The sequence below is a fragment of the Syngnathus scovelli genome, chromosome 15 (genome assembly GCF_024217435.2).
Source record: "Syngnathus scovelli strain Florida chromosome 15, RoL_Ssco_1.2, whole genome shotgun sequence".
Lineage (NCBI taxonomy): Eukaryota > Metazoa > Chordata > Actinopteri > Syngnathiformes > Syngnathidae > Syngnathus > Syngnathus scovelli.
The window spans coordinates 10,505,012-10,529,330 of record NC_090861.1 but is presented as its reverse complement, the minus strand read 5'-3'; the positions used below and the strand labels follow the sequence as shown (position 1 = coordinate 10,529,330).

At 48.2% G+C, this 24,319-nt stretch overlaps 2 long non-coding RNA genes across 3 annotated transcripts in view; both read right to left on the bottom strand.

Moving 5' to 3' along the window:
- Positions 1 to 1,643: 1,643 nt before the first annotated feature.
- The window catches only part of LOC137840965 (uncharacterized), a 125,757-nt gene continuing 103,081 nt past the window's right edge, over positions 1,644 to 24,319 (bottom strand). The window contains exon 2 of the long non-coding RNA XR_011088205.1: positions 1,644 to 5,405. This is a non-coding gene — a long non-coding RNA (uncharacterized lncRNA). The remainder of the gene's footprint in view (positions 5,406 to 24,319) is intronic.
- On the bottom strand, positions 7,534 to 9,576 carry LOC137840964 (uncharacterized). Of its 2 annotated transcripts, XR_011088202.1 has the most exons (4): positions 9,113 to 9,576; positions 8,933 to 9,010; positions 8,589 to 8,860; positions 7,534 to 8,496 (listed from the first exon to the last, which is right to left on the bottom strand). It is a non-coding gene; the product is annotated as an uncharacterized lncRNA (long non-coding RNA). The 2 variants fall into 2 exon arrangements; XR_011088201.1 differs by having other exon boundaries at positions 8,933 to 9,576.

The following is a 24,319-nucleotide window of genomic DNA, read 5'->3' as shown; positions in this document are numbered from 1 at the left end:
TGTATCGAAAAGAGGACTGCCGCCCCATGACCTTTTTCGACACGCGTTACCCCAAAACAGATAACGACACTTTATTTGTCTTAAATCTTGAGGGCCATTTTAAAGAGAGTTACAGAGTCATGCGTTGTTTTTTCCACTAACAACAATAGTGTCATCTAATAACTAACCCATTTTACTACCGGTGATGTCCTCTTTCTTTTTTTTTTATTCATCATGTTTACATCTTCTACATAAGAAACATCCCCATCTTCACCTGTAGCGTATTTTAAACGTTTAAAATCTGCGCGAGCCAAGGGGTTGGAGATGCTTGTTTCCGGCAAGTTTAACCGTGCTAGCGTTCGGAGAAATTCACTCCATCCTACCGGCTTCTCGTTGATTTTTTTCCCACTCGTACACAAATGTCTCAACAGATCGCTCATATGGGAGCCTTTGATAGTTTTTCCTCTAAAAACAAATTCACTTAACGGCGTCCAGCTTACATCTTCTGCCGATAGTCTTTTCAGCACATAGTTGGCATTGCGTCGGAAACGTGGACCTATGGCGTCCAGAATATCATCAGTTGCGCTCTCATCAGCGGCCTTTATTTCACCCCTCTCATTGTCTTCGTGGCGAATCGTAATAGGAATTTGCTCGGAGTCTTTTTGTTTGACCAACCCCAAGTAACGCTGCATTAAGGTCTGATAAATTTTGATCTTTTCATATTGATTTAAATTTTTATTATCCAAAACCTGTTTCATCTCTTCATCCAAAGAATGCTCTGCTGTATCACGGATGGTCGGCGCTGGTCGATTCAGCCTCTCGAGCTGATAAGGCGAAATCAGGAACATTTTCTGAGCCGTTTTCAAACTCATTTTATGCTTTGTTCATAAAGCCACTAATGACACTCCCGAGAACAGGTGCGAAAGCGGCCAGTAACGGTAAAATAAAACCACCTTTCTGAACTAACACAGCTCTTTTCTTCTTCAAAGTATTTTTCTTATCAGCCAAAAAGCGGATATTTTTCTTTTGCTTTTTAAGTCTCTTGTAAAGTTTTGATTTTAAGGGTACATGTCCTTTAAGAAGATTTAGAGCAATCTCACATAATGCTTTCACCAAACTACTGGGGCCTCTGAGTAGCAAATGCTTACGTTTGGCCGGCTTGGATGTAAACAGAGATTTGAGTAACGGTGCGTTTGTTTTTAAAAGCTTCGTCATCGCTTTATTGTTTGGGTATATAAACGACAGGCCACTGGTTATGTAGTACACCTGTACGTAGTCTATATTGTTCTGGGCATGAAGGTGTCAAATCTACCAGTAAATACCCATGCGGCTCTCTTGTAGCATCTTCAAAGCATTCCAGGAAAAACTTCCGGTTGCTGGGAGAAATTTGATTCGCCAGGACACTCACCTGCAGTTTATCGCGGGGGTTTTTGAACAAAATCAAATAATTACTGTTCAAACTAATAGTCCGGCTAAATTTCCCCTGATGGAATACATTCTGCGTTAGCATTATAACGCTTAAATTTTTATGATGTCTATATTGGGTGAATATTCGAACCACTTCAGGGTTATCCGAAGCTTGGAAGATGACGTCATCCAGAATCAACAGATGGTGCTGCTGTGGCGGGAACAGCTTCTCGTCGTCAAAAGATTCAGGCAGCCCCTTGATAAAAACAATGTCTTTATTCAGGTTTTTGAGCTCATCGTACATTGGCTGGTATGAAGTATAAACCCAGACAATATTATCAGGTTTTTTTCTCAGAACATGTTCAGGATTTTGCAATACATTTTTTACAAAGAAAGTCTTGCCACAACCCGAAGGCCCTGCTACTAGAGATGAAAAAGGGAGTTCTAATCTGGGGTCGAATTCAATCTGATTAAAAGCCATTTCCACACACAGACACACGTATGGATAGATAGAAATATCAGTAGCCAAACGGTTCAGTGGTGCCTCGCTCTAGCAGCCTTCTTTTATCATACACCACACGAAGCCGCTTGGAAAATGACACGTTTCTGAGATGAAACCCTCTCTTATCGCGAACGATATTATGCTGGGGCGCGTAAAGCACATCTGAGGTCGCACCTGCTGTATCGAGGTAGCCTTGAACCAAACTGAGCATGCTGTCGAGATTGATGCTCTGACCGCTTTCGTGATTTTGTGTGATACCCTTTACCTTCATGACCGTCTGAGATGACCCTCGTGTTTTATAAGCGTATGTTTTGGGGCCGGCTGAGACAAATTCTAAAATGCTGTCGTTCGAAAGCTCATCTGTCAAATCACCCAGATAATCACCTAGCGGGAGAACACTTTCACCTGGCTTCACAGTGTACACGAGGCTGTCTGTATCTGTGTAAAGGACACGCCTCTGTAAAATTTCTAAATAGCTGTACATTTTTAGGCGTGCATAGGCTGTTGTGAAACACGCTGCAGCCACGTTTGATGTTTTTGAGGCGGGGATCTCGTTGTTTATGTTGATACAATACTGCACAATTGAGAGCTTCTCATTGATAAAATGGAAGAATTTCACATTGTACAGACCTGAAAACAAAAGTTCAAAAAAATCCTCTGATTTTGTCACAATTTTTGTGTTTGTCATGTTGTCACGTTGCGCGAGTTTTCCCCACAGATTGTTAAGACAGAGTTTTGACACTTGCCTTTTGCCAGGGTTTACAGCAATTTTGGAAGGATCGAGTTGGATACCCTGATGAATGGCATACCCTTCTATGTATCTTTCTCTGTCAGCTTGGTTGACCACGTGAGGCGGGTAACCTGAAGATTCTTGTTTACCTTTTAGAAATGTTCGCATGTAATCACGGAAAATTGTGTCGCTCGTTCTTGTGTAATGCCACACTTCTGTAATTTCCGCAACCGTGTACCCGAGATCGAGTGCCTTAACAAATTCAGGGGTTGTCCAAACACCTGTTAACGATCTTTGCTCATCACTATGTGTACAAGCCGTCTGCTGGTTGTTACACTCGGCACATGTGCGGCACAGTGTGAAGACGAGTTTACCTTTAGCTGTTTTGAACGGTAGAACGGGAAAATATAAACCACGGGGTGGGTTGACTGTGGCGCTGATGAAACCAAAATACGACCTAGGGTCTTTAAAATCACCGTGGATAATCGTTGGATGATCGATTGGGTATGTGGCTGTACTGTTGATGAAAGGATATAATGATGTCACATCAACATACAACACACGCTCGTCTGGCTCTGCCGTGTATTTTAAAACGAATGCGTTTGTTCGGCCCCCAAAAAGAGCCTGCCTCGGCTTGAGCGGTGTAGGAAATTTGTTTTTTTTAAGGAATTCCTTCACCTCTATGTCCATCTTTTTCATTTGCAACCATTCATGCTCCCACATAATTACAAGGTACACATCCTGTCTAAGCTGTAGATCCTGAATTTTCTTTTGTGTTTTATCAAACCTCTCCTGAAAAGGGCGTTTGGTTGTCGGGCATATTTTAGAGAGGTCGAAGCATTCTGCGCAGCCGTGGTGATAACAACCAAAATACTCAAACACTATTTTTACGCCCCCGATTTCACAATAACCATCTACAAAGTAGTTGTCTATCCTAACTTCACCACCGTTCAACGCATGTCTAATTTGGATATTTTGGCTGTGCATGATCCATTGCATGTACTGAATAGAATCGTGCGAGAAAGCTTTGTACTGACGCATATAGTTGTCTGATGGTGTAATGGCTAGTGTTTGAGGAGTCAGAAAATTAGCTCGAAAAACTTTCATGCACGCCGACGCAATTGTTACCGCATTGAATGGATCTGTTCCGGTGGCCTCAAAAAACTCACTCCTGAATTTTTCACACCCTTGCATTAACAGATCAACATCATTCTCGCAGTAGGCTATTGCCTGTTTAGCAAAATCAAACACATTGCTAGCTTCTTTGGCATACCACTCGTCAAACTTTGATCGTTGGGAGGGTGACATTCGCTCGGTGCCGTAGTACGTGGGGTCAGGGTGAGACCCTACGTAGTTTAGATGCTCTAAAGAGCTGAATTTGTGTGGGAAGTAACCCTTTGATTTGTCTTCAAACCCCAGGGCCTTAGGCATTGCGCTTAGAGGCATCGTCAAGAATGAGAGAGAGTCTATAAATCGTGATTTTGTGTCTAAATCGACAAATGATAGAACTTTACTCCCTTGCATCAGAATGTCGAGTTTGAGACCTAATTCAAGCATTCTCCTTATCAGTATGTATGAATCAAAACCTCTCGCATTATGTGCAACAAACGTAGTTTGTTTAAACCGTGGCATTCGGAAAAATCTGAGAAATTCATCAACACAATCTGTGCCATACCAATGCTTCGCCAGTCCATTATTTGATTCGCAACAGATGAGAAAAGGTTTGTGTAAACCGTCTGAATCTACATAAGTTTCGAAATCGTAGTAGACTACATTTTTGCACGGTGGTTGTGGTTTGATGGGCTGAATGTAGCACATGTGAGGGTTCAACAATGCGTCATCTTGATTTATGATCTCATCACACACTGTGCATTTTTTAACGGGGCAACGATGTTTAGCACCGGTACCATCAGCTCTCACATAATATTGAAGACCGCACTCCAAGCATTTTTTGTATGAAGTGCAGTTGCTGACACGATTCATTGATCGAGACTCTTTATGTTTGGTAAAGCATTCCTCATTACGACAAGATTTGTTACAGTCGGGGCAGATGACATGTTTAAACCGTCGCTGTTTACAGCCTGGATCAAGACAAACGCCACAGTGTCCTTCACAATGGTGCTGTTGCCAATTCTCATGCCCTTTGTAACAATGCCTGCAAAAAAATGCGTGGCCGACAAAGGCCTCAATCGCTTTCACGCCGTAAAAATGGCCCTCAAGATTTAAGACAAATAAAGTGTCGTTATCTGTTTTGGGGTAACGCGTGTCGAAAAAGGTCATGGGGCGGCAGTCCTCTTTTCGATACATTACAGTTATTTTCCGTTTGAGGACTTTCTCAAATTTATGGACATCGCCCAGACTCACAGGTGTTTGACAATCCAATCCTACACTCTCATGTAAGAGTCGCGCTTGTCTTGTGGCCTGTTTTGTCGTGAGTGTGTCATTTAGCAGATAGGTTAGTGAGAGAGCGAAACACAATTTATTGTCTGTATTACGAGGTATGTGTAGGTGTCGTTTTTTCAACCTCAAAATCTCTCTGTTGGTAGTGTTCAACAGCCTTCGACGCATTCCACCACCACCACGCAATGGTGTGACTATTTGTACAATGAGCTCTAAGCCCTCATCAGCCAGAAGCTCTGTGTTTGATTGGGCTAAACGTTCAAGCAAGTTTGATACATTATCTCTGATAGAGTTTATATCACTAGTTTGCTGGTAGATGTGAGCTCTATCGTTACCAGCCGCGAGCTCTATCTGAATTACATCACCTGTTTGTGCCCTGCTAGCTACCTCTTGCACGACATCATCTATTTTAGACTTAGACTTAGAGACTTAGACTCAACTTTATTAATCCCTTGGGATTACTCCTTCAGGGAAATTCTGTGTCCAGTAGCAGTAAAATACAAGATACACAAGAAAACCACAAGAGATCAAGATATACAGAAGATGCCGAAATACACACAGTGCAAGAGATAGCAATGAAATGTAAAAGAGAATGTGTACAGTTATGTCCCTGTTCATGTCCATGTCACCTCCTCCCCAGTGAGGAGTTGAATAGCTTGATGGCTTGGGGGACAAAGGAGTTCTTCAGTCTGCTTGTCCTACAATTGGGGAGGAGCAGTCTCCCACTGATCCGGCTCCTCCGATTTGTGATGACAGAGTGCAGAGGGTGACTGACATTGCCTATAATGTCCAACAGTTTTTTCAGTGTCCTTGCCTCTGCCACCATCTCCAAAGAGTCCAGCTTCTTGCCGATCAGAGAGCCGGCTCGCCTGACCAGTTTGTCCAGTCTGGAGGTGTCCTTCTTGGATGTGCTGCTGCCCCAGCACACCACGGTGTAAAACAGGACACTGGCAACCACGGACTGGTAGAACATCTCCAAGAGTTTGTTGCAGATGTTAAAAGAACGTAGTCTCCTCAGGAAGTACATCCTGCTCTGTGTCTTCCTGTGAAGGTGGTTGGTGTGAGTTGACCAGTCCAGTTTTTTATCCAGCCACACCCCAAGGTACTTGTAGGAGTCCACAGCCTCCACCTCAGCCCCCTCCAACAGTACGGGCCTAGGCTTAGGCCTGTTCCTCCCAAAGTCTATGACCAACTCCTTGGTCTTGGAGATGTTGAGCTCCAGTTGGTTGGCACGGCACCAGGTGGCGAAATCCCCCACCAGGCTCCTATACTCCTCCTCTCTATTGTCCCTGATACACCCGACAATGGCTGTGTCATCCGCGTACTTCTGTATGTGACACAGCTCAGAGTTGTAACAGAAGTCTGAGGTGTACAAGGTGAAGAGTACAGGGGCCAGCACTGTGCCCTGTGGGGCTCCAGTGCTACTGACCACAGTGTCAGAGATGGCGTCTTTTAGTCTGACGTACTGTGGCCTGTCTGTGAGGTAGCTGGAGATCCAGGTCACCATGTATGGGTCCACTCCCATCCTGTCCAGTTTGTCTCTGAGCAGGGGGGGCTGGATGGTGTTGAACGCACTGGAGAAGTCTAGGAACAGAATCCTCGCTGTGGCGCTTCCCTTATCCATGTGGGAGTGAACTCGGTGCAGTAGGTGGAGGATGGCGTCCTCCACTCCAACATCTGACTGGTATGCAAACTGCAGGCAGTCCTGAGCATGTCGCACTTGAGGTCTGAGGAGACCGAGGAAGAGCCGCTCCAATGTCTTCATCAGGTGTGAAGTGAGTGCCACCGGCCGAAAGTCATTCAGTTCACTGGGCCGGGTCTTTTTAGGAACCGGCGTGATGCAGGATGTCTTCCATAGTGTAGGCACTGTCCCCAGCTGCAGGCTGAGGTTGAAGATCCGTTGAAGTGGTTCCCCCAGTTCAGCAGCGCAGGTTTTCAGTAGTCTGGGACACACCTTGTCCGGGCCTGGTGCTTTCCTGGGTCGAAGCTTCCTCAGTTGTCCTCTGACCTGGTCTGCTGTGAAGTAAGGCAGAGCTTGTGTTGGCGTGGGGGGGCTGGAGGTGGAGAGTGGTGGTGCTGTGGTATCTGGGGTGGGGGGGCAGGAGGAGGAGGGTGGGGGTGCTGTGTCGTTTCGGGGGTGGTGTGTTGTGGAAGGAAGGAGAGATGTCTGCAGTAGAGGTGGGGGGGTCGAGGGCCGATCAAACCTATTGAAGAAGTTGTTCAGCTCGTTCGCCCTCTCCGTTGTCCCTTCAACGACCCTGGTCTTGATGTTGTGGCCCGTGATAGTCCTCACACCTTCCCAGACGGCCCTCATGTTGTTTTCCTTCAGCTTCTGCTCCACCTTTGTCCTGTAGGCGTCTTTGGCTACCCTCACACAGTGTTTTACCTCCTGCTGTGCTGCCTTCATGGCCTCCCTGTCTCTGCTCCTGAAGGCGGCTTTCTTCCTGTTCAGGACGGCTTTGACCTCCCGTGTTACCCAAGGCTTGTTATTCGGGTAGTAGCGGGTAGTATTTTATCTTCAATCTGGAGGTAGAAGGTTGCAAAATCATTAATGTTCTGTTGCGATGGTATATTTAACCGTCGCCTTACCTCTACATTATTGAAATGTGGCCTATTGATTACAATAGAACCGCCGTGTTGGTCAGCTAATACAGAACCGTTGTTAGATTGCTGGGGCGTGTGTTGAAATGCTGGTGTGTTGTTGTCAATAACGTCTATTTCGTGATCAATTATAACAGAGCAGTTGTTAGGCTGAAATATCGGCTGAACATCGTCAACAGCAAACGATGATGAATCGACAGTGTTAGCGGTCAACGGGTCAACCAGAGGCTGTGTATTTAGATTTTGGATCATGTTTAGCAACTGCACAGGAATGTCAGGACTGATACGCCCGTTGTTGCCATTAGCTTGGTTGTTTAATTCCGCTATCATGTTTAGCAATTGTGACGGGATTTGTGTCGGACTCTGTCGACCTTCATTCATACTTTGATTGTTCAATTCATCTATGACAGCCTGTAAATGAGTGAGAATAGCAGGACTGTCTGGTCTCTCCCCCTCTGACAAAGCCGCGGTCACATTGTTGAGCAAATCTGTTATTTGACTCGTAGACGTATTGTTAACGTTTGATAAATCTAGCTCTGGTGTGTCACTTCTTTGGCTTGGCCCGCTAAATGACGGTAAATCTATTTCAGAAATGTTTGCTAAGAAATCTGACTCCGTTGACGTAAGGTTTGGATGATCCATTATATTTTCTTTTACAAAACACAACAGAAACAACACAAACCTATTTTGATTCGGCTAAATCTGTAAGAGCACGTATAATCTTAAAACACTCTTGTAACCGTCTTTTGTAGACACAGTTACCACGACACTTTAGAGACCCCCTGCTGGTTGAGTGGTGCGTGTTGTAGAAGGGGTGCCCTCTCCTCCTCCCCCGCCTCTTCCTGTCTCTCGTGTCACGACGCTCACCTGGAAGTGGCTATAAAAAAACAAAAAAACAAAAAACGGTTAACCCTTTATATTATCAAAAATAGCAAGTCGAATGATAACATAGAAGGAAATGCTTCTAACTTTGTTTGTCGACTCTTGATGATGCTTCAAGCCCTCGTAAGTAGACAGAGCTTCAACTAGTTCTGAGTCCGTCGCTGATTCCGGCTGAACGGTGCGGGTTGAGATTGGATTGGTTTCAACAGTAGCACGTGACTCTGATGCCGCCGGTCGCGCTGGCGCTGACGTTTCGACTGCTCCAATATGGCGGTCGGACGTTTCGACTGCTCCAATATGGCGGTCGGAGGCAGCTTGTGTCGGCCGATTGTTTTTTCTAGTGGCAGCGGCCAGGAGATCTGACGCATACAAAAAATAAAATCAGCAACTAATACCCTCTATGAACTATCTTAGATGCGTGATTGACTCACCGTAGTCTGATTGTGTTAGGTAAACGTCGCTAAAATCGTCGTCAAAAGATGCGTGGACATCGGCAAAAACGATGTTGTCTGTAAACAATACATCTTGTTTTATAAAATAACCTATTATTATTATTTATCATTATTATTATTTGTTATTATTATTGTGAGAAATGTAGTAAAATGACTTACCTTTAACCATTCTCGAAAACAGCTTTTTGACGCGCTTCGACCCCCGTTGGTCCGAGCGATGGGTTGTCTTGTCTTGTCTTCTCCAAAATGATGCTCGTCCACACCAAACTTTAAATTCGGCGGGGATAAGACCACGCCTATGAGCTCACGTGTCGCACGAAATCGGATAACTTTGGCCGCTTGCTGATGACGCATCAAAGAGGTCTTTCTCATATCGTCGGACCCAGTATTGTTTGTCAAATTATGCACCAACACCTTGCGACTTGTAGCCGTGTGATTTTCTCAACAAAACCCCCCTTGATCCTCCAAAACCCCCTTGATCCTCTAAAGCAATGTTTACCAAATTACATGCGTCTCCCGCTTTCAGATAACTTTGGCTGAGCTATTGTTTCTCAAATTATATGCGACTCTCTTGAAGCCAACTTTGCCACCTCTAATGACTTTGCCACCTCTAATGACGCCTCTCTAACGCCCTCCTCCTCTTCCTCTTCTCAACAGAAAGGCTCTCTTCAAGCTCACACGTACGGGCCGGAAGCAAAGGTAGCTCAGAGGGCTGTTAGCAAAGCTAGCTCAGGTGCTGCACCTGTCTTGATTCATAAAAATACATGCCCATACATATCCACATCTTAAAAATGGCGCCAGCAAACCAAAATGGCGACAGTCAAAGATGGCGCCGTCATGACTGGCGCCATCTTGATGCCCCCAAGGGTGATTTATGACCCCCAATAAAAAAAAAAGCCATAAATCTTAACATCAATAGGTCATAAAATTTTATTACCTCCTAACTCATTTGCATATGAATAGACATCAAAGCCTGCCGCCTTATTCTTCTCTCTCTAATGTGCTCCTCCCGTCACTCTTGTTGGGTGCGCATAGTAAAAAGTGCTCTTGGCAGCTAGAGAGTTCCGCGTTGACCACTGCGCATGAATAAATAACCACCTGCAACGTTTGGTTTAGGTTTTAGGTGCATTTTTAATTTTATTGCTTAAATCGCATTTTCTCGACGAGCTGAGCACGTTTTCTGAAATGTGCTCCTCCCGTCACTCTGGTTGGGTGCGCATAGTAAAAAGTGCTCTTGGCAGCTAGAGAGTGCCGCGTTGACCACTGCGCATGAAGAAATAACCACCTGCAACGTTTGGTTTAGGTTTTGGGTGCATTTTTAATTTTATTGCTTAAATCGCATTTTCTGGACGAGCTGAGCACGTTTTCTGAAATGTGCTCCTCCCGTCACTCTGGTTGGGTGCGCATAGTAAAAAGTGCTCTTGGCAGCTAGAGAGTGCCGCGTTGACCACTGCGCATGAAGAAATGACCATCTGCAACGTTTGGTTTAGGTTTTAGGTGCATTTTTAATTTTATTGCTTAAATCGCATTTTCTCGACGAGCTGAGCACGTTTTCTGAAATGTGCTCCTCCCGTCACTCTGGTTGGGTGCGCATAGTAAAAAGTGCTCTTGGCAGCTAGAGAGTGCCGCGTTGACCACTGCGCATGAAGAAATGACCATCTGCAACGTTTGGTTTAGGTTTTAGGTGCATTTTTAATTTTATTGCTTAAATCGCATTTTCTCGACGAGCTGAGCACGTTTTCTGAAATGTGCTCCTCCCGTCACTCTGGTTGGGTGCGCATAGTAAAAAGTGCTCTTGGCAGCTAGAGAGTGCCGCGTTGACCACTGCGCATGAAGAAATAACCACCTGCAACGTTTGGTTTAGGTTTTGGGTGCATTTTTAATTTTATTGCTTAAATCGCATTTTCTCGACGAGCTGAGCACGTTTTCTGAAATGTGCTCCTCCCGTCACTCTGGTTGGGTGCGCATAGTAAAAAGTGCTCTTGGCAGCTAGAGAGTGCCGCGTTGACCACTGTGCATGAAGACATAACCACGTGCAACGTTTGTTTTAGGTTTTGGGTGCATTTTTAATTTTATTGCTTAAATTGCATTTTCTCGTCGAACTGAGCACGTTTTCAGAAATGTGCTCCTCCCGTCACTCTGATTGGGTGTGCATAGTAAAAAGTGCTCTTGGCAGCTAGAGAGTGCCGCGTTGACCACTGCGCATGAAGAAATGACCATCTGCAACGTTTGGTTTAGGTTTTGGGTGCATTTTTAATTTTATTGCTTAAATCGCATTTTCTCGACGAGCTGAGCACGTTTTCTGAAATGTGCTCCTCCCGTCACTCTGGTCGGGTGCGCATAGTAAAAAGTGCTCTTGGCAGCTAGAGAGTGCCACGTTGACTGCTGCACATGAAGAAATAACCACCCCCAACGTTTGGTTTAGGTTTTATGTGCATTTTTAATTTTATTGCTTAAATCGCATTTTCTCGACGAGCCGAGCACGTTTTCTGAAATGTGCTCCTCCCGTCACTCTGGTTGGGTGCGCATAGTAAAAAGTGCTCTTGGCAGCTAGAGAGTGCCGCGTTGACCACTGCGCATGAAGAAATAACCACCTGCAACGTTTGGTTTAGGTTTTAGGTGCATTTTTAATTTTATTGCTTAAATCGCATTTTCTCGACGAGCTGAGCATGTTTTCTGAAATGTGGTCCTCCCGTCACTCTGGTTGGGTGCGCATAGTAAAAAGTACTCTTGGCAGCTAGAGAGTGCCGCGTTGACCACTGCGCATGAAGAAATGACCATCTGCAACGTTTGGTTCAGGTTTTGGGTGCATTTTTAATTTTATTGCTTAAATCGCATTTTCTCGACGAGCTGAGCACGTTTTCTGAAATGTGCTCCTCCCGTCACTCTGGTTGGGTGCGCATAGTAAAAAGTGCTCTTGGCAGCTAGAGAGTGCCGCGTTGACCACTGCGCATGAAGAAATAACCACCTGCAACGTTTGGTTTCGGTTTTAGGTGCATTTTTAATTTTATTGCTTAAATCGCATTTTCTAGACGAGCTGAGCACGTTTTCTGAAATGTGCTCCTCCCGTCACTCTGGTCGGGTGCGCATAGTAAAAAGTGCTCTTGGCAGCTAGAGAGTTCCGCGTTGACTGCTGCACATGAAGAAATAACGACCCCCAACGTTTGGTTTAGGTTTTAGGTGCATTTTTAATTTTATTGCTTGAATCGCATTTTCTCGACGAGCTGAGCACGTTTTCTGAAATGTGCTCCTCCCGTCACTCTGGTTGGGTGCGCATAGTAAAAAGTGCTCTTGGCAGCTAGAGAGTGCCGCGTTTACCACTGCGCATTAAGAAATAACCACCTGCAACGTTTGGTTTAGGTTTTAGGTGCATTTTTAATTTTATTGCTTAAATCGCATTTTCTCGACGAGCTGAGCACGTTTTCTGAAATGTGCTCCTCCCGTCACTCTGGTTGGGTGCGCATAGTAAAAAGTGCTCTTGGCAGCTAGATAGTGCCGCGTTGACCGCTGCGCATGAAGAAATAACCACCTGCAACGTTTGGTTTAGGTTTTAGGTGCATTTTTAATTTTATTGCTTAAATCGCATTTTCTCGACGAGCTGAGCACGTTTTCTGAAATGTGCTCCTCCCGTCACTCTGGTTGGGTGCGCATAGTAAAAAGTGCTCTTGGCAGCTAGAGAGTGCCGCGTTTACCACTGCGCATGAAGAAATAACCACGTGCAACGTTTGTTTTAGGTTTTAGGTGCATTTATAATTTGATTGCTTAAATCGCATTTTCTCGACGAGCTGAGCACGTTTTCTGAAATGTGCTCCTCCCGTCACTCTGGTTGGGTGCTCGTAGTAAAAAGTGCTCTTGGCAGCTAGAGAGTGCCGTGTTGACCACTGCGCAAGAAGAAATGACCATCTGCAACGTTTGGTTTAGGTTTTAGGTGCATTTTTAATTTTATTGCTTAAATCACATTTTCTCGACGAGCTGAGCACGTTTTCTGAAATGTGCTCCTCCCGTCACTCTGGTTGGGTGCGCATAGTAAAAAGTGCTCTTGGCAGCTAGAGAGTGCCGCGTTGACCGCTGCGCATGAAGAAATAACCACCTGCAACGTTTGGTTTAGGTTTTAGGTGCATTTTTAATTTTATTGCTTAAATCGCATTTTCTCAACGAGCTGAGCACGTTTTCTGAAATGTGCTCCTCCCGTCACTCTGGTTGGGTGCGCATAGTAAAAAGTGCTCTTGGCAGCTAGAGAGTGCCGCGTTTACCACTGCGCATTAAGAAATAACCACCTGCAACGTTTGGTTTAGGTTTTAGGTGCATTTTTAATTTTATTGCTTAAATCGCATTTTCTCGACGAGCTGAGCACGTTTTCTGAAATGTGCTCCTCCCGTCAGTCTGGTTGGGTGCGCATAGTAAAAAGTGCTCTTGGCAGCTAGATAGTGCCGCGTTGACCGCTGCGCATGAAGAAATAACCACCTGCAACGTTTGGTTTAGGTTTTAGGTGCATTTTTAATTTTATTGCTTAAATCGCATTTTCTCGACGAGCTGAGCACGTTTTCTGAAATGTGCTCCTCCCGTCACTCTGGTTGGGTGCGCATAGTAAAAAGTGCTCTTGGCAGCTAGGGAGTGCCGCGTTGACTGCTGCACATGAAGAAATAACCACCCCAAACGTTTGGTTTAGGTTTTAGGTGCATTTTTAATTTTATTGCTTAAATCGCATTTTCTCGACGAGCTGAGCACGTTTTCTGAAATGTGCTCCTCCCGTCACTCTGGTTGGGTGCGCATAGTAAAAAGTGCTCTTGGCAGCTAGAGAGTGCCGCGTTGACCACTGCGCATGAAGAAATAACCACCTGCAACGTTTGGTTTAGGTTTTGGGTGCATTTTTAATTTTATTGCTTAAATCGCATTTTCTCGACGAGCTGAGGACGTTTTCTGAAATGTGCTCCTCCCGTCACTCTGGTTGGGTGCGCATAGTAAAAAGTGCTCTTGGCAGCTAGAGAGTGCCGCGTTGACCACTGCGCATGAAGAAATAACCACGTGCAACGTTTGTTTTAGGTTTTGGGTGCATTTTTAATTTTATTGCTTAAATCGCATTTTCTCGTCGAGCTGAGCACGTTTTCAGAAATGTGCTCCACCCGTCACTCTGGTTGGGTGCGCATAGTAAAAAGTGCTCTTGGCAGCTAGAGAGTGCCGCGTTGACCACTGCGCATGAAGAAATGACCATCTGCAACGTTTGGTTTAGGTTTTGGGTGCATTTTTAATTTTATTGCTTAAATCGCATTTTCTCGACAAGCTGAGCACGTTTTCTGAAATGTGCTCCTCCCGTCACTCTGGTTGGGTGCGCATAGTAAAAAGTGCTCTTGGCAGCTAGAGAGTGCCGCGTTGACCATTGCGCATGAAGAAATAACCACCTGCAACGTTTGGTTTAGGTTTTAGGTGCATTTTTAATTTTATTGCTTAAATCGCATTTTCTCGACGAGCTGAGCACGTTTTCTGAAATGTGCTCCTCCCGTCACTCTGGTTGGGTGCGCATAGTAAAAAGTGCTCTTGGCAGATAGAGAGTGCCGCGTTGACCACTGCACATGAAGAAATAACCACCTGCAACGTTTGGTTTAGGTTTTAGGTGCATTTTTAATTTTATTGCTTAAATCGCATTTTCTCGACGAGCTGAGCACGTTTTCTGAAATGTGCTCCTCCCGTCACTCTGGTTGGGTGCGCATAGTAAAAAGTGCTCTTGGCAGCAAGAGAATGCCGCGTTGACCACTGCGCATGAAGAAATAACCACCTGCAACGTTTGGTTTAGGTTTTGGGTGCATTTTTTATTTTATTGCTTAAATCGCATTTTCTGGACGAGCTGAGCACGTTTTCTGAAATGTGCTCCTCCCGTCACTCTGGTTGGGTGCGCATAGTAAAAAGTGCTCTTGGCAGCTAGAGAGTGCCGCGTTGACCACTGCGCATGAAGAAATGACCATCTGCAACGTTTGGTTTAGGTTTTAGGTGCATTTTTAATTTTATTGCTTTAATCGCATTTTCTGGACGAGCTGAGCACGTTTTCTGAAATGTGCTCCTCCCGTCACTCTGGTTGGGTGCGCATAGTAAAAAGTGCTCTTGGCAGCTAGAGAGTGCCGCGTTGACCACTGCGCATGAAGAAATAACCACCTGCAACGTTTGGTTTAGGTTTTAAGTGCATTTTTAATTTTATTGCTTAAATTGCATTTTCTCGACGAGCTGAGCACGTTTTCTGAAATGTGCTCCTCCCGTCACTCTGGTTGGGTGCGCATAGTAAAAAGTGCTCTTGGCAGCTAGAGAGTGCCGCGTTGACCACTGCGCATGAAAAAATGACCATCTGCAACGTTTGGTTTAGGTTTTGGGTGCATTTTTAATTTTATTGCTTAAATCGCATTTTCTCGAAGAGCTGAGCACGTTTTCTGAAATGTGCTCCTCCCGTCACTCTGGTTGGGTGCGCATGGTAAAAAGTGCTCTTGGCAGCTAGAGAGTGCCGCGTTGACAACTGCGCATGAAGAAATAACCGCCTGAAACGTTTAGTTTAGGTTTTGGGTGCATTTTTAATTTTATTGCTTAAATCGCATTTTCTCGTCGAGCTGAGCACGTTTTCTGAAATGTGCTCCTCCCGTCACTCTGGTTGGGTGCGCATAGTAAAAAGTGCTCTTGGCAGCTAGAGAGTGCAGCGTTGACCACTGCGCATGAAGAAATAACCACCTGCAACGTTTGGTTTAGGTTTTGGGTGCATTTTTAATTTTATTGCTTAAATCGCATTTTCTCGACGAGCTGAGCACGTTTTCTGAAATTTGCTCCTCCCGTCACTCTGGTTGGGTGCGCATAGTAAAAAGTGCTTTTGGCAGCTAGAGAGTGCCGCGTTGACCACTGCGCATGAAGAAATAACCACCCGCAACGTTTGGTTTAGGTTTTAGGTGCATTTTTAATTTTATTGCTTAAATCGCATTTTCTCGACGAGCTGAGCACGTTTTCTGAAATGTGCTCCTCCCGTCACTCTGGTTGGGTGCGCATAGTAAAAAGTGCTCTTGGCAGCAAGAGAATGCCGCGTTGACCACTGCGCATGAAGAAATAACCACCTGCAACGTTTGGTTTAGGTTTTGGGTGCATTTTTAATTTTATTGCTTAAATCGCATTTTCTGGACGAGCTGAGCACGTTTTCTGAAATGTGCTCCTCCCGTCACTCTGGTTGGGTGCGCATAGTAAAAAGTGCTCTTGGCAGCTAGAGAGTGCCGCGTTGACCACTGCGCATGAAGAAATGACCATCTGCAACGTTTGGTTTAGGTTTTAGGTGCATTTTTAATTTTATTGCTTTAATTGCATTTTCTGGACGAGCTGAGCACGTTTTCTGAAATGTGCTCCTCCCGTCACTCTGGTTGGGTGCGCATAGTAAAAAGTGCTCTTGGCAGCTAGAGAGTGCCGCGTTGACCACTGCGCATGAAGAAATAACCACCTGCAACGTTTGGTTTAGGTTTTAAGTGCATTTTTAATTTTATTGCTTAAATTGCATTTTCTCGACGAGCTGAGCACGTTTTCTGAAATGTGCTCCTCCCGTCACTCTGGTTGGGTGCGCATAGTAAAAAGTGCTCTTGGCAGCTAGAGAGTGCCGCGTTGACCACTGCGCATGAAAAAATGACCATCTGCAACGTTTGGTTTAGGTTTTGGGTGCATTTTTAATTTTATTGCTTAAATCGCATTTTCTCGAAGAGCTGAGCACGTTTTCTGAAATGTGCTCCTCCCGTCACTCTGGTTGGGTGCGCATGGTAAAAAGTGCTCTTGGCAGCTAGAGAGTGCCGCGTTGACAACTGCGCATGAAGAAATAACCGCCTGAAACGTTTAGTTTAGGTTTTGGGTGCATTTTTAATTTTATTGCTTAAATCGCATTTTCTCGTCGAGCTGAGCACGTTTTCTGAAATGTGCTCCTCCCGTCACTCTGGTTGGGTGCGCATAGTAAAAAGTGCTCTTGGCAGCTAGAGAGTGCCGCGTTGACCACTGCGCATGAAGAAATAACCACCTGCAACGTTTGGTTTAGGTTTTGGGTGCATTTTTAATTTTATTGCTTAAATCGCATTTTCTCGACGAGCTGAGCACGTTTTCTGAAATTTGCTCCTCCCGTCACTCTGGTTGGGTGCGCATAGTAAAAAGTGCTTTTGGCAGCTAGAGAGTGCCGCGTTGACCACTGCGCATGAAGAAATAACCACCCGCAACGTTTGGTTTAGGTTTTAGGTGCATTTTTAATTTTATTGCTTAAATCGCATTTTCTCGACGAGCTGAGCACGTTTTCTGAAATGTGCTCCTCCCGTCACTCTGGTTGGGTGCGCATAGTAAAAAGTGCTCTTGGCAGCTAGAGAGTGCCGCGTTGACCACTGCGCATGAAGAAATAACCACGTGCAACGTTTGTTTTAGGTTTTGGGTGCATTTTTAATTTTATTGCTTAAATCGCATTTTCTCGTCGAGCTGAGCACGTTTTCAGAAATGTGCTCCTCCCGTCACTCTGGTTGGGTGTGCATAGTAAAAAGTGCTCTTGGCAGCTAGAGAGTGCCGCGTTGACCACTGCGCATGAAGAAATGACCATCTGCAACGTTTGGTTTAGGTTTTGGGTGCATTTTTAATTTTATTGCTTAAATCGCATTTTCTCGTCGAGCTGAGCACGTTTTCTGAAATGTGCTCCTCCCGTCACTCTGGTTGGGTGCGCATAGTAAAAAGTGCTCTTGGCAGCTAGAGAGTGCCGCGTTGACCACTGCGCATGAAGAAATGACCATCTGCAACGTTTGTTTTAGGTTTTGGGTGCATTTTTAATTGTATTGCTTAAATCGCATTTTCTGGACGAGCTGAGCACGTTTTCTGAAATGTGCTCCTCCCGTCACTCTGGTTGGGTGCGCATAGTAAAAAGTGCTCTTGGCAGCTAGAGAGTGCCGCGTTGACCACTGCGCATTTAGAAATGACCATCTGCAAAGTTTGGTTTAGGTTTTAGGTGCATTTTTAATTTTATTGCTTAAATCGCATTTTCTCGACGAGCTGAGCACGTTTTCTGAAATGTGCTCCTCCCGTCACTCTGGTTGGGTGCGCATAGTAAAAAGTGCTCTTGGCAGCTAGAGAGTGCCGCGTTGACCACTGCGCATGAAGAAATAACCACCTGCAACGTTTGGTTTAGGTTTTAGGTGCATCTTTAATTTTATTGCTTAAATCGCATTTTCTCGACGAGCTGAGCACGTTTTCTGAAATGCGCTCCTCCCGTCACTCTGGTTGGGTGCGCATAGTAAAAAGTGCTCTTGGCAGCTAGAGAGTGCCGCGTTGACCATTGCGCATGAAGAAATAACCAACTGCAACGTTTGGTTTAGGTTTTAGGTGCATTTTTAATTTTATTGCTTAAATCGCATTTTCTCGACGAGCAGAGCACGTTTTCTGAAATGTGCTCCTCCCGTCACTCTGGTTGGGTGCGCATAGTAAAAAGTGCTCTTGGCAGCTAGAGAGTGCCGCGTTGACCACTGCGCATGAAGAAATAACTACCTGCAACGTTTGGTTTAGGTTTTGGGTGCATTTTTAATTTTATTGCTTAAATCGCATTTTCTCGTCAAGCTGAGCACGTTTTCTGAAATGTGCTCCTCCCGTCACTCTTGTTGGGTGCGCATAGTAAAAAGTGCTCTTGGCAGCTAGAGAGTGCCGCGTTGACCACTGCGCATGAAGAAATAACCACCTGCAACGTTTGGTTTAGGTTTTAGGTGCATTTTTAATTTTATTGCTTAAATCGCATTTTCTCGACGAGCTGAGCACGTTTTCTGAAATGTGCTCCTCCCGTCACTCTGGTTGGGTGCGCATAGTAAAAAGTGCTCTTGGCAGCTAGAGAGTGCCGCGTTGACCACTGCACATGAAGAAATAACCACCTGCAACGTTTGGTTTAGGTTTTGGGTGCATTTTTAATTTTATTGCTTAAATCGCATTTTCTCGTGGAGCTGAGCACGTTTTCTGAAATGTGCTCCTCCCGTCACTCTGGTTGGGTGCGCATAGTAAAAAGTGCTCTTGGCAGCTAGAGAGTGCCGCGTTGACCACTGCGCATGAAGAAATGACCATCTGCAACGTTTGGTTTAGGTTTTAGGTGCATTTTTAATTTTGTTGCTTAAATCGCATTTTCTCGACGAGCTGAGCACGTTTTCTGAAATGTGCTCCTCCCGTCACTCTGGTTGGGTGCGCATAGTAAAAAGTGCTCTTGGCAGCTAGAGAGTGCCGCGTTGAACACTGCGCATGAAGAAATAACCACCTGTAACGTTTGGTTTAGGTTTTGGCTGCATTTTTAATTTTATTGCTTAAATCGCATTGTCTCGTCGAGCTGAGCACGTTTTCAGAAATGTGCTCCTCCCGTCACTCTGGTTGGGTGTGCATAGTAAAAAGTGCTCTTGGCAGCTAGAGAGTCCCGCGTTTACCACTGCGCATGAAGAAATAACCACCTGCAACGTTTGGTTTAGGTTTTAGGTGCATTTTTAATTTTATTGCTTAAATCGCATTTTCTCGACGAGCTGAGCACGTTTTCTGAAATATGCTCCTCCCGTCACTCTGGTTGGGTGCGCATAGTAAAAAGTGCTCTTGGCAGCTAGATAGTGCCGCGTTGACCGCTGCGCATGAAGAAATATTCACCTGCAACGTTTGGTTTAGGTTTTAGGTGCATTTTTAATTTTCTTGCTTAAATCGCATTTTCTCGACGAGCTGAGCACGTTTTCTGAAATGTGCTCCTCCCGTCACTCTGGTCGGGTGCGCATAGTAAAAAGTGCTCTTGGCAGCTAGAGAGTGCCGCGTTGACCACTGCGCATGAAGAAATAACCACCTGCAACGTTTGGTTTAGGTTTTGGGTGCATTTTTAATTTTATTGCTTAAATCGCATTTACTAGACGAGCTGAGCACGTTTTCTGAAATGTGCTCCTCTGTCACGTGCTGGTGCCACCTGCGACGGGACCACGCCCCCCTGTCAGTGGGATCACCGTCACCTGCCACGGGTTCATGGACAGCGCTATATCAGCGCCGCCAGCGCAGACCCGAGTGCCAGTCTGTCCCTTGATGCTGCTTCGCTCATCATTCCCGGAGAGAATTGACTCACTTGACTACTCGAAACCCTCGCAGAATCGTTGTCCTCTCCAGCCCGATCGCCGCTCCAGCGCCAGCTGTTCCCATCATCCCCTTCAAATAAAGTCCGTCGTTACGCACTTGGCTGTACTGTCCGATCCTTAACAGTACAGACTGGCCAACACGATGCAGTCAGCGAACGACGAGACGGCATTGGGCCGACTGGAGCGAGCCGAGACCGCCATCAGCAGCCTGTCCGCCGACATCCGGAACCTGATCGAGGTTGGTCAGCAACAACAGCTGCAGCAGCAGGAGATGGCCCAAGCCCTCCAGAGACTGTCGGTGGCTGCGTCCCCGGCTGTCACGGCACCCCCGCACCGCCCGTCTGCCGAGGCCAGGAGGCTCGTGGACGTCCCGGAGCCCCGCCTCGGCAACATTGAAAAGTTCAACGGCGATCCCAAGCACGTGAGGGCGTTTGTGACCAACTGTCGCATAATGTTCAGCCTCCAGCCCGTCACGTTTGCGTCAGAATCAGCCAAGGTCGGTTTCGTTCTAACCCACCTCACGGGCGAGGCGCGGCTATGGGGTTTGGCAGAGTATGAACGGATGGCCCCGGCATGCGATTCCTTCGACGCCTTCGCAGAGGAATTGCTCTTCCTGTTCGACCTGGGATCCGCCGCCGAAGACGCCGCCGAGGAACTGGCGACGCTGCGTCAGGGTAGCCGATCGGTCGCGGAGTACGCCCTTAAATTCCAGACGTTGGCCGGCAGCAGCGGATGGAACGCGCCAGCGCTCGTCAGCACGTTCCTAAACGGCCTCGCGGATTATATGAAAGACGAACTGGTGTCGTACGATCGCCCGCGAACCCTGAAGGGCGCGATGGACTTGGCGGCCCGAGTAGACCGGCGGATCCGGACGCGGCGGCGCGATCGGGAGAGGAGGTCCCCGCGGAATCCGCGTGGCCACATTCCTCCGTCTGCTGGGGACCCGCCCACCACTCCACCCGCCGAGCCCATGGATCTGGGAGGGGCTCGGGTCTCCTCGGAGGAGCACCGTCGACGCCTCTCGCTGGGCTTGTGTTTTTACTGTGGGGAGGGGGGCCATCGGGTGGCGGGGTGCCCGCTAAAAGGCCGGAGCTCACGCGGCGTCGGGGGATCCGCGTGAGCTCGACCAGCACCGGCTTTCCCAGTCCCAGCACGCTCACGCTGCAGGCACGTGTCCAGCTTGCGGGGGGCGACCAGAACGTGGCAGCCTTGGTGGATTCCGGCGCGGAGGGGAACATCATGGACATTAGCCTGGCGCGTCGGTGGGGTGTCGGCTTCCTCCCTCTGAGCCCGCCCATTCCCGCGCGTGCCATTGATGGCCGCCTGATTGGCGAGGTGGCGTTCGTGACAGAACCGGTTAAGGTACTGCTCTCCGGCAATCACCACGAGACCATCCAGTTTTTTCTTCTTTCCCTCCCAGGACAGCAGCTCATCCTGGGGCACCCTTGGTTGCGGCAGCACAACCCGGTGCTGGACTGGGAGGTGGGGGTTGTACGGCAGTGGAGCGAACGCTGCCATCGAGTGTGCCTGAAGGCGGCCACCAGCCCACTCGGCAGAGCCCCGCCCAGGTACAGTCCCGACATCTCCAATGTCCCAGCAGTTTATCACGAACTCAAGGAGGTTTTTAGTAAAGCCAGGGCCGCTTCTCTTCCTCCACACCGGTCCTACGATTGCGCCATCGACCTGTTGCCCGGCACCTTCCCTCCCAAGGGGCGCGTCTACTCCCTGTCCGCTCCTGAGCGCCGGGCTATGGAGGAGTACATCCGGGAGTCCCTGGCAGCCGGCATCATACGGCCGTCCTCTTCACCTGCGGGAGCGGGGTTTTTCTTCGTGAAGAAGAAGGAGGGCACGCTCCGTCCGTGTATCGACTACCGGGGAATAAACGCAATCACCGTAAAGAACCGATACCCTCTGCCTCTTCTTTCTTCCGCCTTTGAGAGCCTTCAGGGTGCCACCATCTTCACCAAGCTGGATCTTCGCAACGCCTACCACCTGATCCGCATCCGGGAGGGAGACGAGTGGAAGACGGCTTTCAACACCCCGAGCGGACACTACGAGTACTTGGTGGTTCCGTTTGGGCTCACCAACGCCCCAGCAGTTTTCCAGTCACTGATAAACGACGTGTTACGAGACATGCTGGACAAATTTGTGTTCGTTTATTTGGACGACATCCTCATCTTCTCCCGCTCGCTTCCTGAACACATCAAGCATGTTCGGGCGGTGCTGCGACGCCTCCTAGAGAATTCGCTCTACGTGAAGGCAGAGAAGTGCGAGTTCCACACCTCCTCTGTCAAATTCCTCGGCTACGTGGTGCGTGAGGGATCCATCGAAATGGACCCTGGGAAGGTGGAGGCGGTCACGTCATGGCCTGTTCCCGAGACACGCAAGCGGCTGCAACAATTCTTAGGTTTCACGAACTTTTATCGCCGTTTTATCCGTGGATACAGCACGGCGGCCGCGCCACTCACCGCCCTTACCAGCCCCGCCTCTCCATACAAATGGACAGAACGGGCAGAACAAGCATTTCAGGAGCTTAAGAGGAGGTTCACATCCGCTCCCATCCTCAGAGTTCCCGATCCCGACAGACAGTTCGTGGTCGAAGTGGACGCCTCGAACGTGGGTGTCGGGGCGGTGTTGTCTCAACGCAGCCGCCAAGACGATCGTCTCCATCCGTGCGCCTTCTTTTCTCGCCGTTTGTCAGCCTCAGAACGGAACTATGACATCGGTAATCGGGAGCTCCTCGCCGTCAAGTTGGCTTTGGAGGAGTGGCGACATTGGCTGGAGGGCGCCACCACTCCGTTCATTGTCTGGACCGACCACCGCAACTTGGAGTATCTGAGATCGGCCAAGAGACTGAACGCGAGACAGGCACGGTGGGCTCTGTTCTTTGACCGGTTTGAGTTCTCTCTTTCCTACAGACCGGGTTCCCGTAACGCGAAGGCGGACGCCCTGTCACGTTTGTTTCCTGGTGGGGAGGAGGGACAGGGTCCGCCTCCCACTATCCTCCCGAGCTCGGTTCGGGTGGCGGCTCTCACATGGGAGATCGAACGCCAAGTGGAAGCCGCATCACGCGATCAACCCGGCCCCAGCAACTGCCCGGAGGGTCGCCTGTTCGTCCCTGAAGGCCTGCGATCGGCCGTGCTGCAATGGGCGCACGACTCACGCCTGGCCTGTCATCCCGGCGCTGCACGCACGAGGTACGTGGTGGCACAGCGTTTCTGGTGGCCCACCTGGCAAGTGGACACCAGCGACTACGTCAGAGCCTGCTCAATCTGTAACCGCTACAAGACGCCTACTCGTCCTCCGGCCGGGCTGCTTCAACCCTTGCCGGTTCCCCAGCGTCCCTGGTCTCACCTGTCGATCGACTTCGTCACGGGCCTCCCCCCCTCAGAGGGAAACACGGTGGTCCTCACGGTGGTAGACCGTTTTAGCAAGATGACGCATTTCATCCCTCTGCCTAGGCTCCCATCTGCAAAGCAGACAGCGTCCATCATGGTGCGGGAGGTGTTTCGTCACCACGGTCTCCCACGAGACATCGTGTCAGACCGAGGGCCTCAATTCGCTTCCACCTTCTGGACGGAGTTCTGCCGACTCCTCGGCGCCACGGCCAGCCTCTCCTCGGGGTTTCACCCTCAGTCCAACGGTCAAGCGGAGCGCCTGAACCAGGAACTGGGCAGGTCTCTCCGATGCATGGCCGCCGGAGACCAGCGCGGGTGGGTTCAACAGCTTCCCTGGGTAGAGTACGCTCACAATTCCCTTCCCAGCTCGGCCACGGGACTTTCGCCTTTCCACTGCGTCTTCGGGTACCAGCCACCCTTGTTCGCCCACCAGGAGCGTGGTGCAGCGTGCCCGTCGGCCCAGGCTTGTGTCCGCCGTTGTCATCGTGCCTGGGCGAGGGGCCGGGCCACTCTTCTCCGCTCTGTTTCAGGCTACGCCCGCCAGGCGAACAAGCACCGGACGCCGGCTCCGGAGTACAGAGTGGGGCAGCGTGTGTGGCTCTCGACGCGGGATTTGCCGCTGCGAGCGGGATCCCGCAAACTGGCGCCCCGCTTTGTTGGACCGTTCCCTATCCAGAAGGTGATTGGCCCGGCCGCAGTCCGTCTGCTCCTTCCAGACTCCATGAAGGTTCATCCCACGTTCCACGTGTCCCGTGTGCGGCCCATCCATGAAAGCGCGTTGGCGCCGGCGCCCGTTCCGCCGCCGCCGCCCCAGCTCGTCGATGGGGGCCCGGCTTACGCTGTCCGCTCCCTGCTCCGATCGCGGC